The sequence below is a fragment of the Sceloporus undulatus genome, chromosome 1 (genome assembly GCF_019175285.1).
Source record: "Sceloporus undulatus isolate JIND9_A2432 ecotype Alabama chromosome 1, SceUnd_v1.1, whole genome shotgun sequence".
Lineage (NCBI taxonomy): Eukaryota > Metazoa > Chordata > Lepidosauria > Squamata > Phrynosomatidae > Sceloporus > Sceloporus undulatus.
The window spans coordinates 379,879,234-379,890,841 of record NC_056522.1 but is presented as its reverse complement, the minus strand read 5'-3'; the positions used below and the strand labels follow the sequence as shown (position 1 = coordinate 379,890,841).

Here is an 11,608-nt window from a genome sequence, read left to right as displayed (position 1 = left end):
ACCTTTATTTATGAAGCGCTGTAAATTTACACAGCGCTGTACATACAGTCTTTTTAATTAGACGGTTCCCTGCCCTCAGGCTTACAATCTAAAAAGACACCACACAAAAGGAGAAGGGAGTAGTGGTGGGGAAGGGGATGAGGTCCAGCAGTTCCTCTCTACCTCCGAGGTCTGGACCAAGGCAGGTGGACTGGAGGGAGGGCTTGGCTTCATAATGGATGGTCAATCTTCATCCAGGGAGGCAAGCGACAATTATGCAAGGCCTGGGAATGCGTCTCTGAACAGGACGGTCTTCAACTCCGTTTTGAAGCTGGTTAAAGAAGTGATGGCTCTTGTTCATAGTTGCAGAAACAGAGTAGTGCATGTAATGCCATTGCAAGTGCAGGTGCCAATGCTCATGTGACATTCAGTGGCACATTTGGGTGTGTATTCAAGGCATCATTCAACAGAAGGGTTGTGTGGTACAATCAATACTTAACTTTCTGTGTGGAGAATAATGCTATGCAGCCCCAATGTATGACCTGTGCCCTTTTTAAAGCAGGCATGTGCCCAGATAAGCATATCTACAGTTTCCAAAAATTGAAAGGGAAAAGTCAGTCCAGTCCCGAGGCTCACATGGGGCTATGAAAAGAAGCATGGGCCAGCAGTCCAATGGGAGAAAGCAGTACTCAGCAGCATGAAAAGCTGAGAGGAGATGTCATGCACTACTTGAGAGTTTGGCTCCTGAAGAGGAAACAGTCCTACCCCAGCCGTGCCCTCCTCCAGCTCAGCTTCACAGCTACCTGACTTCTTTAGGGGAGTAGGCAATAGGAGAGATTGTCCCAACTCTTCGGGAAAAGTGAAAGCAAAAGCTTCCGTGTTTGGAGCAAACCCAGTCCTTTTACTGCAGGCTAAATGAATCACCCTCTTGAAATATGTTCTGCAAGTGGGGTCAGACTGAATTGCATGGTTTTATAAGTCAGGGCCTTTCCCCATTTGGTTTGCTGGAAACAAACTTGGTTTCTCTCTCAGCCTGTATCTACTGTCAAGTACAACCCTGTGATTAATGACCCTAGACTGTTTCATGACCCCTATTTCTTGCTACTCCCACCTGAATTCTGTTTTGATTTACGGCTCCTGCCCAAGACTGTTTGTTATCAGACACTGCTTGTTCCTTTGACTATTGCACTTTGGGCACTCTGTATTTTGTTGCACTATGACAGCATGGCATGAGATTTGACAGAAAGATTAGTCCAAAAGAATGTTTTGGAAGTCAGAGAGCCAGGGAACCAGAGATGTCAGACCATACTGCAAAGACTTTTGGGAGCTGTTGTTCTGCAGCAATGGAATGGCCTTGGTAGAGCTAATTTATAACTACAGTAGACCCTTGTTATATGCTGGGGTTTGGTTCCAAGATCCCCCGTGGATAACAAAATCCATGGATGCTCAAGTCTCATTAGAATCACAGAATTGGAAGAGACTGCAAGGACCATCCAGTCCAACCCCCTTCTGCCGTGCAGGAACTCTCAATCAAAACATCCCCATTGACAGATGGCCATCCAGCCTCTGCTTAAAGACCTCCAAGGAAGGAGACTCCACTACACTCCGAGGAAGGAGTTTGTTCCACTGTCGAACAGCCCTTACTGTCAGGAGGTTCCTCCTAATGTTGAGGTGGAATCTCTTTTCCTGGAGCTTGCATCCATTGTTCCGGGTCCTGTTCTCTGGAGCAGCAGAAAACAAGCTTGCTCCCTCCTCAATATGACATCCCTTCAAATATTTAAACAGGGCTATCATATCACCTCTTAAACATCTCTTCTCCAGGCTAAACATCCCCAGCTCCCTGAGTCTTTCCTCATAGGGCTTCATGGTTTCCAGGCCCTTCACCATTTTAGTCGCCCTCCTTTGGACACGCTCCAGTTTCTCAATGTCCTTTTTGAATTGGGGTGTCCAGAACTGGACACAATATTCCAGATGGGGCCTGACCAGAGCAGAATACAGAGGCACTATTACTTCCCTTGATCTAGACACTATACTTTTATTGATGCAGCCTAAAATTGCATTGGCCTTTTTAGCTGCCACATCACACTGTTGACTCATGTTCAACTTGTGGTCTACTTGGACTCCCAGATCCCTTTCACATGTAGTTTCATTCAGCCAGGTGTCCCCCATCCTATATCTGTGCTTTTCATTTTCTGCCCTAAGTGCATTACTTAAATATAATGACATAGCAAAATAGTGTCCCTTATAAAAAATGGAAATTCAAGGTTTGATATTTGAAATTTATACTTTTTTTGAACATTTTCAAATCATGGATGCTTGAATCCATGTATAAAAAATCCGTGAAGCGCCGACTGTAGAAGTTAATCAGCTCAGTTGGTTTCACTAATTTAGTGTCTTCTATTTAAAATGGAGCCGGGTGTTGTCTGACCTTTTGCTCCCTGTGCTTTAATTTAAATTGCTTGAGGCAGTGAAGGGCCTCTGCCTTCCTTTCCCCCTGATCTGCAGCTGCTGCTTGGGATGCCCAGGCTCTGTTTCTGCCAATGTCAGGACAGGATTGCCAGCCATCTCCATCTATGGCCCATCATCCCACTTCTGTTCTTCCCCTTCTTCATTTGAGGAGGCCTACACCATGTAGGTCTAAGTCCTAGGCTTCATCTGCACTGCAGAAATAATAGAGTTTAACATAACTGTAACTGTAATGGATCCATTTTATGGAATCCCGGGATCTGTAGTTTGTCATGACACCAGAGCTTTCTAACAGTGAAGACTAAATAGCTCACAAAACTCCAAATCCCAGAATGTCATAGCATTGAGCCATGGTAGTTAAACTGGTATCAAAATTAATTATTCCTGCAGTGTAACTGCAACTCTATCCTTAGACCCAACAAGAGTAGACCCATTGAGCCAGTGGGATTCACCTACAAGCTGTGTCACTGTTCAAAAACTCATTCAGTTGATCTGCTTTAGTTGGAACTCAACAACTGGACTGATGAGGACACAGTCTCCTTTCTTTCCCTTCTGAAAAAACCTCAAACATAAACCCCAGAAGGCTTTTTGTAAAAGAGTCCCTTTGTTTATGGCAAAGTTTATGAATCCATGTTTCATACATACATATACACTATCTTGTCTTCCAAAATGGCCAAATGTGCCGTATGATTTGTAGCGTAGTAGCTTTCCTCTCCATTTTTAATACTTTAATAGGACAATTATGTTACAGATCTATGCATTACAATCATAAAATTATAGGTTGGAAGGGATCACAAGGATGTCAGGAGTTGCATATGCTTTTGTCCTGCCATAATGTAGTAATGAAATATGTCGTAGTGATAGTATGTTTTAACAATGTTGTTTTAACACTCTGCTTAGAACTGTGAATGCAGTTCAGGTGCTGAGATAAGCCAGGAAAGGAGGCGGACATGCCCAAGGTCCTTTGAGAGATCCCCTCTATCTGTAATAACAAAGAAAGAGACGGCGTCGGAATAAGCAGGAGAAATGTGTTAAATATTTCCCATCAATTAAAATGAAGTCTGCTTGACATTTGAATTATGAACAGTTTAAATATGTGGTTATGATGGTTGCTGGTCAGTTCTGACAATGAAAGGCCCCCGACAGAAACTACAGTTTCTTAATAAAGGCATCTGAGTTTCTGCTAGTGAGTATGCATTTCTGAACATGGGAATCTTGTCAGAGCTCCCTGAACTACACTGATGCAACATGCATTCATCTGAGAGCAACCAAAACTCCAGCTCCTAGAATGAGGGACTGAGTCTGCAGGAGATAGAGGAATCGGTGATAGGCAACGTCACCTTCTAAGGAACAGAAGAGGATTTGTGGTTTTTTGTGGTTTTTTCGGGCTATGTGGCCATGTTCTAGAAGATTTTCTTCCTGATGTTTCTCCAGCATCTGTGGCTGGCATCTTCAGAGAAGAGGATTTTTTTTGTCATGGCCTTACAGACCATGTCAGATTAGACAGATTAGACAATCCATGGAGGATAAGGGGCCTTAACATGAGACAAATTCCGTACCCAGCACAGAATCCTAGAGTTGTAAGGAGCCTAATAGGCCATTGTGTCCAACACTCTGCTCTATGCAGGACTTCCAGTAGGTAGCTGTCCAACCCTTTTGAAAGGTGCTCTGAGAAGGAGACCTCTACCACCTCTCTATAGGCAATTGGCTCCATTGATAAACTGCTTTTACTGTCAAGGAGTCCCTTATGAAACTCTGGTGGCACAGTATTTAAATGATATACTGCAGCCACAATGTAAATTCAATCCTTGAGGAGACTCCAAGGTCCACTCAGCCTTCCATCCTTTTGTAGGTCAATAAAATGAGTACCTAACTTGTTTGGGCAATTGGCTTACACATTGTAAACCACTTAGGGAGTGCTAGTTCACTCATAAGTGACATAGAAATGTATTTGTTATTGCTAATGTTCAGTCAAAACCTACCTTCCTGTATCTTCAAACCATTAGATCTGGTCTTCTCCTCTGGGGCAGCAGAGAACAAGCCAGCCCTTGAAGTATTTGAAGAGTGCATCATGTCACTCCTCAGTCTTCTCTTCACCAGACAGAACATGTCCAACTGTCTCAAGCTCACTTCATATGCCTTGTTATCCATACCTCTTACCATCCTTGCTGCCCTTTTCTGAACCTGCTCCAACTTGCCTATATCCTTCCTAAAATGAGATTTTCAGAACTCAGCGCAGGCCTGACTAACATGTAATATAGTAGGACGTTTATTCCTTTGCTTGGACCAATGCAGGCTAAAATATTATTTGCCTTCTTTGCTGCAGCATTACAAACCTGTATCATATTAAACTGATGATCATCAATAATCCCAGTGTCTACGTCTGGGGCACAAAATGGTGGAGACAAATAATCTGGGGGTGGAGGTAAAGGCCACCTATTCTTTGGTAGTGGAGTCTCATTTGTTGGAGGTTCTTAAGTATAGATTGGATGCCTCAGTCTCAAGAATGCTTTAACTGTGGATTGTAGCACTGGTATGTGTGTTGCAGGGAATTTAATGGTCCTTGATCTCCCTTCTGACCCTATGAGTCTATTACCATCATGCTGGGCTTCTGAGCTCTAAGAAAATCTCTCTTATTGCTTTTTAATGGAAGTTGAACATGTAGCTAGCTAAACCAGGGGTGGAGAACACCCATCCAGAGCTTTGGGGAGCACAATTATAACCAAAGCAACACAGGCTGTGGTGTGGGATGACGGAAGTGGCAGTCGTACAACCTCTGGAGGACCCCGCACTCTTTGTCTCTCAGAGCAACCACTGGATTGATTGAACAAGGCATGCTTACAATCCTAGCCAAGCACCATATGTTTGACCATTCCTCAGGGAACTCTCAACCTGAGATGCCCACCATCCTAATATAACACCAGTCAGATCTTGGCTGCACTGGTTTCTTCTTGTGCATGCCATGCATTGGATCTGCATGAACACTTGCTGGCTCACACAATAGGAAAGCTGCCTGTGTGTGGAAAGATGTTGTGCCTAATACCAAGGTCTTTTGTGTCAACTAATCAGCAAATCATCCACTGTCTGCTCATCCACATTTTGGATTAATCCAGATGAGGATCACTGGCAGGGTTCGTCCTTTCCATACAAGTGTGCGTTTGCAGCAGATCTAGAGGAACAAACTCATGTGTCCCTATAGATGGCGCCCTAATGTGCCAGAAAGCAACAGCTATAAAAGAAGAACAGAGAGATGAGATACAATATGTTGAGAATGGAAACGTTGGGTGAGAAGTTATTTTAAGGGGGTTTATTTAGATATTGAAATTTAACATTTTTCAGAGAGGGGTGCTCAAAATGTGTATTGTGCCACCTACGCTAAGGTTGAAATCCTATTGCCCCATGGGTGGCATACCAAGGATGACAGGATACAGTGCATTTCCAGCTCTGCTGGCATCTGTGGATGCTTCCTTTTGATTCCTCATTGCAGCTGCAAGGAGGTTTAGCATTGTTGTTTGTCCATTTTCAATGCTCCAATGGCAGGGAAAGCACAATGGTGGCACTCCAATGCTATACTGGGAGAGACTTCAAATTCTCTGAATCCCTGGCTCCAAAAGCCACCTTCTTCGCTGGACCTCACACTCTAAAATGGGAGGGGAATGAAATGTACCAACTCTGGAACTGGCAAACCCATTTCCCCTTCAACCACAACCAGAGACTAGATCAAAATACATCAGAGATGGGGAATGTGTAGTTCATGGACTCCCTCTGGCCCCCAAAATATCCAGAACATCCTCATTAGTGTTTTTGGTAATATTCTTGGTCTACTTTTGAGTGGGGGGGGAAACCGTAGATGACTGAAGCCCCACAAAACATAGTAGTTTTGGGTTTTCTTGCTCTTCTGTCACTACAACCCAAGGGGTGGAAATCATAAAAACTGTCTATTCATGGGTTGGATTCCAAAACCAGAAATGATATACCATTGCTTCCTGTCACACTAGTGGCCCACAGGAAGAATTACACAACCATAAAGTTACAAGAGACCCCAAGGACCATACAGTTAAGCTCCCTCCTGTGATTCAGGCATACACAAACAAAGCACCCGTGACAGATGGCCATCCAGCCTCTGTTTAAAAACATCCAACGAAGGAGGCTCCGCCACTCTTCAAGGCAGCAGCGGATTCCAGTGTTGAACAGCTCAGGAGGTTCTTCCTAATGTTGAGATGGAATCTCTTTTACTTTAGCTTGAACCTGTGGCTTCATGTCCCAGTCTCTGGAGCAGCAGGAACAAGCTTGCTCCATCTTCAGTACGACATCCTTTCAAATATTTAAAGATAGCTATCATGTCACCCCTTGAACTTCTCTTCTCCCAGTTAAACCTACCTGAGCCAGTCCCTGACCAAGGCAGACTAGAGTGGCACTATTACTTCCCTTGATCTAGAGATCATATTTCCCAGATGTTCCTGCTGAACTCATATATCTCCACCACACTTCATATTTTCCAAGCTTGGAAAGTTGTTTTTTTATAAAAGTAATCTGTCATCATTATAGTTCTTCCATTAGAGATATATTTACCTCAAGTGGAAAGTTTTAAAGGTCCAGTTTGATAGATTGAATGGCTGCTCCCATGCACCGCAGTTAAGTAGCAATTAAGATTTTAAATTTTTTACAGTTTACTCATTCCTGCTAATATCTCCCATGACACACTTTTTAGAACAATGAAGTGGGATCCAATGCAGTTTTATAGAGAGAAGTTAGGTTCAGCCAAGATCCCAAATCAAAGACACAGGCCTGTTACAGACTGCCAAAATAAAGCTGCTTCGGGTCTCTTTGGAGGTATGCTATTTAAATGATGCATGCATCCTAAGAATCTGGAAGCTGCACCAAAGCTGCACTCTGGTGCTTAGGAATGGAGTGTGGCTTTGGCGCGACCTCCAGACTCTTAGGACCCATGCATCATTTAAATAGCATACCTCCAAAGAGATCCGAAGCAGCTTTATTTTGGCAGTCTGTAACAGGCCACAGAGTGCAACTTTACATCCACGGAGCCACACAGCAGTTGTACAATGCCAAAACATTAGCAAATGGCAATGCTGTGCCACTTAACACAGGCTGTTTGAAAGAATGAATCTTCCTTTTTTGAATCTGTCTGGACTCTAGGATTTTTAAGGGAGGCTTTTCTTTGAAGTCCTAGCTATCACAAGTCCCATTTTTGCCAAAATCATGCTTAAAGCAAACAGAAACAATAGCTTAAGACTATTGATATTAATTCAGACTTTGTCAATTGCACAATTGCTACCATTGTGCTTTCTATTGCACTTAATGCTTTCCTGCCCTATGCCCTTCCCAGCATACCTTTCAAGTTTTCTAAATTTTATTTTTATTTTCACTTTTTTCAAGCAATTCCAATTCTGATAATGCAATTTTAAGGGGTTTTTTAAAAGAAGAGAAATAGAAAAATAATAATAAAGGAAATGAGGCTGCTTGGGAATAGTGACAGGAGAAGGACAGGGGGAAAGGATGGGGACATGGTTGCCATGCGGCTGCCGATAGCACAACTGTTCAAGCAGCAGCATTTTGTACTTTGCACTTGAGGACTGGCACAATTGCAAGATCATTGATAGGTTTCCTTCATCCATGAAAAGGGTCAGCCTTTTCAAATACATGGCTATGGGTTGGAGGTGGCCTTATGAAATAAGTACAGTCACCCCTCCTTTTTCGCAGACTTGAGGTCCATGGTCTTAAATATTCACAAAGGGGTGACCTCCATTATTTTCAATGTGGTGAGCCTCAGTGGCATGCCCCATTCAAGCCTATGGGGCTTGAATAAAGGCAAGTCTCCATTTTCACTGGGGGGGGGGTGGAACAGATTCCCCATGATTGCCCAAGGTCACCAAATATCATGGACAAGAGCGAATTGAACCTTGGTCTCCAAAATTATAGTCCAGCACTCAAACTACTATGCTATGCTGGCTCTCTAGCCACAGTTTTAAAGCCAAATGTCATAAAATCCTTAGTCCCACTTCCTTCTGAGGCACATTTGGTGGAGACAGAGGAGAGGACCTTCTTGGTGCTAAATCCCAAGCTTTGGAATTTCCTCCCCAGGAAGACCAGCAGCTGAAGAGAAACATTTCAGACAGAACAGGAAAATGCCCACAAACCAAACATAAGTATTCAGTCAAAGCTCATGTCCCAGACCCCAGAAAATTGGTGGGCTAAATTTCTTCTCCACATTCCCAAAACAATTGGGTGGCTTCTTTTTATAGCCGTTGGAACCACTGATAGAGCCAAGCTAGCCTGCGAGGTGAACTAACTCCCATGTATGCAGCTGGCATTCCTTCAATGAAGGCCAGTTTCCCCCTCTCTTGCCCCGGTCCTCAAGCTGATGAGACTATCTAAAGCACACATCTCCAAGGCTAAAATCAATACCAAATATTAGCTACATAACTTATTATTAAGGTATAATACACAATCTAATTAACAGTGTTCCTTCTCGGTGGCTGCTCCCAGGCTCTGGAACTCCCTCCCTAGAAAAGCCAGGCTGGCTCCATCCCTGCTATCCTTTCAGCGGAAGATAAAAACACTTTTATTCTGGCAGACTTCCTCACAGCGACATGGGTGCTGTAACAGTTTTATAAAGAGTTTTTACATTTTAAATTTGAATATGTATTGTTTTTAACTTTTGAAATTATATAATTTTTTTAATGCTTTGCATTTTTTAACTTGGACTGATTAAAATTTTGTCAGCTGCCTTGAGTCCCTGCACCAGGAGGAAGGTGTGATATAAACAAACAAACAAACAAACATGTTGATACGTGTTCATTGGACATGTATCCCCTCTGCCTGTCCCAGCTCCATGATGACTATACTTCAACCCCATGCCTCTGACCAATCAACAAAACAATACATACATATCTAACCAAGAGCATATCACATATCCCATTACCCACAGTCATATGAAGGCTGTACATACAACAACATGCCAGAGCAGTTAATCATATGACTATGTACATAGCAAAAAGGAATCCATAAGTACACTTACAGCAAAGCCTTCTGTTCCAAACACATAGCACCCAGCCTCACAGTAAAACATATGTAACATACAAATCATGTCAAAACATACTAAGCATACAGTAACTCACAGCACTATGTCCTTGCAGCAGGCATATCATACGTATCATAGTCACAAAGCACACTATTCATGGCAGGATTGAGCCAATACTAACAGTCTGCAAGACCTGTGCAGAGCTGATGATGTGGAGGTCTCTTATTCATAGGGTCACCATGAGCAAAAGTTAACTTGAAACACAATCTAGTTGAGAGATTACTCATGCATAATCTACAATGATTGAATAACCCTTGCACTTTGTATACATATAACAAAACCTTAACCCCAGACTAGTAGTACACTGGCAGAAAGTATCAGAAACACCACTTCACATGAGAGTAAAGTGAAGACAAGGTTTCTCAGAACCATCAGCAAAACACTCATCTTGTACTCTCCAAATGATCCAGTACATTTCTGTCTCCATATTTCAAAACAGACTATCCATATTTTATGTGACAAGGAATTCCCTGTGAATAAGCTGCTCTTGTAAATTGATTCAATGCAATGGATTTCTAGAGCTAGCCAAGCACAAAGCTGATAGGCTGTTATTTATTTATTTTAATTGATGTAATTTATTTATCAGCCACCTTTTGATTAAAGAATTGCCAAAATGCACCCGTTTGAGTAAGACAGTTTAATTAAATTCACTGAAGATTTCTTTATAACCCAGAGGACAAGAACCAAATTCAAAGCGACCTTGACAGATTAGAGAGCTGGGCCAAAACTAAGAAAATGAATGTCAGCAGGGATAAATGTAAGGTACTGTATCTATGCAGGTAAAATGAAACCCACAAATATAGGGCGGGTGACATCTGGCTTGAAAGTAGTACATGCAAAAGGATCTAGGGGTCTTAGTAGACCACAAGCTAAACATGAGCCAATAGTGTGTTGCAGCAGCCAAGAAAGCCAGTGCAATTTTAGGTCAGCATCAACAGAAGAATATGGTCTGGACTGAGGGAGATAATAGTGCCACTCTTTCTTTGCTTTGGTCAGACCTCAGCTAGTCTGGAAACAAAGCCTTTTTTTAAGGAATGACTGGGGAAGATGGGTATGTTTAGCCTTAACAAGATAAGGATGAGAGGTGGCATGATAGCTACCTTTAAATATCTGAAAGGATGTCATGAAGAAGATGGAGCCAACTTATTTTCTGCCATTCTGGAGACTAGAAGAAGAACCACTAGATTCATATGACCTAAACACTAGGAAGAACTTCTGGACTGTAAGAGCTATTTGACAGTGATTTGGATAGCCTTGGATCAGGATCATGGTGGACTTTCCTTCTTTGGAGGTCTTTAGAGAGAGGTGGGATGGGTATCTTTCAGGAACACTTCAGTTGTGTATTCCCACTTGGCAGGAGGTTGGACTAAATAGCCCTTGTAGACCCTTCCAACTCAGTAGCAGCCCTGGATCCTGGGTCAGAGTGGGGACAGGCTCAGCCTGTGCTATCCTGCCCCATCTGCTCAGGACCAAGAGACAGATAGACAGACACTGTCTATCTAGAACAAGAGGAGAAACGGCAGAGAGGGTGGGGGGGCATTTTCCTTGCACAGGGGCCATGCTAATCTTCTCTGTATCATTCCAGTTTTAGTATATGTGCTGCCGATTTTGGTATATGTGCTGCCATTTTCAACACTCCCCTGGATAGTCTGCAGCATTGTGCCCAGCATGACCAGAACAGGAGTCACATCCCTTCCAGTATCTTTTTGGCTTGTTTTTAGGATGAATTCCCCACAAAGTAGTCTTGGGATTGTACTGGACTTTGCTGTAGTTTAATAATAATAGTTAGTGTAAAGTATGGCAGCCAGATTGGTCACCGGTTCATCAAGGTTTGACCATATTACACCTATCTTAAAAGATCTTCACTGGCTCCCTATCTGCTTCCGGGCACAGTACAAAGTGTTGGTTATGACCTATAAAGCCCTACATGGCTTGGGCCCAGGTTACTTACGCAACCGCATCTCCCTATATAATCCACCCGCATTCTTAGAACATCGAGTAAGAACCTATTGGAGATAGCAACCTCTGAGTATGTTGCTACTTCACAAAGAGCATTTTCAA

The 11,608-nt window shown here is 42.9% G+C and overlaps 1 pseudogene; it reads right to left on the bottom strand.

Moving 5' to 3' along the window:
* Positions 1-11,089: 11,089 nt before the first annotated feature.
* On the bottom strand, positions 11,090-11,162 carry LOC121920124 (annotated as a pseudogene).
* Between the last annotated feature and the right edge of the window lie 446 nt (positions 11,163-11,608).